General features: G+C 38.2%; 1 protein-coding gene across 4 annotated transcripts in view; it reads right to left on the bottom strand.

Moving 5' to 3' along the window:
- Nucleotides 1-2,876, bottom strand: part of LOC117173409 — a 6,021-nt gene extending 3,145 nt beyond the window's left edge. Inside the window, exon 1 of one of the 4 annotated variants that reach the window (XM_033361978.1) lies at nucleotides 2,751-2,876. The gene's annotated coding sequence lies outside the window, so the exon portion shown is untranslated. Of the gene's footprint in view, nucleotides 1-1,892; nucleotides 2,248-2,750 lie in introns of those variants that run through there. The other 3 variants (XM_033361963.1, XM_033361972.1, XM_033361986.1) reach the window with 3 other exon arrangements.
- Nucleotides 2,877-3,263: the final 387 nt, after the last annotated feature.

Raw genomic sequence — 3,263 nt, 5'->3', positions numbered from 1 at the left:
ATTTTTTGAAAATCAGTTTATTGGCTTAAACTACTTTTTTCTCCTTACCTCATGTCCCTATAGAAGATTTTGGTTTAGTTAGACCCGAAAGTAGGCCTAGGGAAAAAGTGAGCGCATACGGGCGTAAGTGCCACGATGCTCTATGTGTCAAAATTGAAGCTTTCTGATGCCCACTGATCTTTGACCAGGTCTTTCTCGCACATGCCTGTATTTTTTCAAGCACTCCTTTTGCAATTCAATAGAGCTACCAATAGCTCGAAAGTATTTTTGTGTGTTACTCTTAAATCAAAAAATTAAACAATTACGGAACATTTTATGTGTCAAAATTAAAGCTTTCTGGAGCGCTGTGATCTTCGACCAGGGTTTTGTGGCACATGGTTATCTTTTTCAAAGCGTTCTTTTTGTGATTCAATAGAGCTAAGCAATAACTCAAAATTCCTTTCTTGTTCTTCTCTTAAATTAAACAATTGAACAGCTACGCAACTTCTTATGTGTCAAAATTGAATGTTCATGGTGCTTTTCGATTTTTGACCAGGGTTTTCTCGAACATGGTTATGTTTTTTAAAGTTCTATTTTTGCGAGCCTGACAGTACCTCCAAAAGTTTTTTGCATTTCATTTGTTTAAAATTATTTGCGTGAAAGTTGGACAGTTTTTTAGTTCTCCTGTAAAATTCGTGTTTTGGCACTTCCGCTCATATGCAGTGTGTCCCTTCAATTATATATTGCTTGAAAATTCGCTATTATTGATTAACTTAAATAATTGATAAACAATTCGAATGAATTTAAGTATTTTGTACACACTACAAAAATATTTTTTATGGTAGGTTTTTTATGGTAAAGGCGAAAGTAGTGAAAGATGTAAGGAAAGAAGAAGCCCAGTGGGCACCAAGTTTGGCGACGTCTTTACGACATCGTCACGAAATCTTTGCGACAACTTTACGACATCCTATGTCCATGTCGTTAAGGTGTCTTTACGATATCGTAAATAAGTCGTACGATCTGACGATGTCTTTACGATATCGCAAGGACACCGAAACGACATGGACATTGGATGTCGTAAAGATGTCGTAAATGTGTCGTAACGATGTCGTAAAAACGTCGCCAAATTTTGTGCCCACTGGGAAGGCTTGGTGGCCAGAAAAGGATTTCAGACGGACCAATATGCTATGGAAACTACCGCGTCCCATCATGGAAACAGAGTTAGGGAGCCCACCATTAGTCTTCCTAAGCCAAACACTACTACACTGAAACCAAAGAGGTAAAGAATCTGCACCGCTGCGGTAGCGCTATCCACTCCGAAGAGAGAGTATAGGAAATTTAATCCTACCTCAAGTTTAAGGCAAACGCGGAGTGAAGATGTGCTCCTTGAGGTTAGAGTCGCCCCTGAGGGTAGGCGTAAACTGTTCGCAGCTATCAAGCAGGCAGTCAATGTGAGAAATAACGTGCAATACAATCTGAAAGCATATGCAAAGATGAAGAAGAAGTTGGCTATAATACTGCTCCATACAGAACACCTGAAGGTGGTATGGGTGTTTTTTCGTGTAAAGAAAAAAAGAAGGTTGGAAAATAATACAGCTACCAGTGCTACAGCCTCACGGCAGAGATCTGCGATTGTCTTAGCTGGACCATAACCCGATGGAGGTGTGGCCCTGATAAGGAAACCTGAAAAACGGCTGCGGTGGCTGATCAAGCCTAACCAAGATATGACAAGCCGACGAGCCCTTTACGCACACATCTTGGTTGGGCAGTAGAGGGCGATGAAGGACAAGTTAGTACAAATTGCAGGACACCGAAGCACGGCCCTAAAGCAACGCGAAATCGGTTCTGGGGTCATTGCCTGGCTATCGAAGGGAGGTAAGTTTAGCGGGTATTACATTTCTTTTGTCAAGTACCTCACTCAGAGCAATTAGTTGTTTTTTCCAGCTACTATTTGGCTAAAGATCTCTCCCACTGTTTTACTTTTGGATATCTCAGAATCTTCAGTTACCTTCGTCTTATATCAATTTAGAATCCTTTTCCTCTGCTTTCTACAACCCACCTTAGCAAGTGACAAATTCCCAACTGCTTCTCAAGTAATTTTGCATTGTTTGAACAAGTATAATTTCCTTAACCCTCCTGCGCACAACCAACTTTATCAACGTTGTTATTGTTATCTACCACCCCTAAAAAAGTACAATGATAGTTCAGTGTATAAATTCAAGTAAACCGCACTTAAACAATTGCAGTGACACATAGTTATAACTCAGTTTTAAACTGCGTGACTGCGAACTGACAACTGATCTTTATTAGCCATGAAATTATAGGAGCGAACTGACAATGACATCTATAATAACTGACACGTGCCTCGTTGCTTATCGCTACTGTTTTCGTGTCTCGCTGCATTTGATTTTTATGTTCGGGGTATTTTTACAGTGCTCAGAGGTGCTACTCGCAAGAAGTACAGATTTAATCCGGTGTCTATGACAGATCAAACGCAGAGTTAGCAAACTATGCTGGTGTGTTGATAGTTTACGCTGTTATGTGGGACCAAATCGTAAAAGATGGCCAATATGGTGGACGAGTACGCTAAATAAATTTTCGATTGATTTTAAAATTTATTATATGGGGGTTTTCGCGGTGACTAATAAGAATGTGCAGTGCTTAACAAATTTTTGATTCTTTTCAAAACAGTTAAATTGGAAATGAAAAGAAAATCGCATGAGCAGCTATGGACAGCGGATTATTTTTAATTTCATTAGTTTGTAGCTTACTTTTCAAGATCTGATGGGTTCGGATATAGAGCAAGGCACAGCAACTCAACTTTACTCCAAATGTTTGGTCACGTTGATTCTATTTCATCTTACTTTTACACAGAATAAATTTTATTTAAATAGTATATAAATTGATTAAAGAAAACGATTTTTAAACCAGGAGTTTAAACAATATCTTTAAAAACAAGAATTAGTAGAAGAAAGACGGTGAAAAGATTTTCCACCAAGCTATTTATAAGACTTTAAAATTTAAGCCAAAATGCAACAGATCATTTAAGATAGGGAAATAACACGCACTGAGAGAGACAGAATGATCAGGTATTGGTAAGGTAACGAGAGCAAGCACCAGCGAACTAAATCCACTTATCTACCACGTGCTCTGTTTTGATTCCTCTAGATAAGGATTCAAGGTTCATAAAACTAAATTAATGGCAAATTGTGATAATGTGGAGTTTCACAGTATAATTTATTTATCATTTAACCATAACTTATCATTTCTCACCTAAACTAATC

This window comes from Belonocnema kinseyi, chromosome 1 (assembly GCF_010883055.1).
Source record: "Belonocnema kinseyi isolate 2016_QV_RU_SX_M_011 chromosome 1, B_treatae_v1, whole genome shotgun sequence".
Taxonomy (NCBI): Eukaryota; Metazoa; Arthropoda; class Insecta; order Hymenoptera; family Cynipidae; genus Belonocnema; species Belonocnema kinseyi.
The sequence above is the reverse complement of the archived record's forward strand: the minus strand, read 5'-3'. Positions and strand labels throughout refer to the sequence as shown.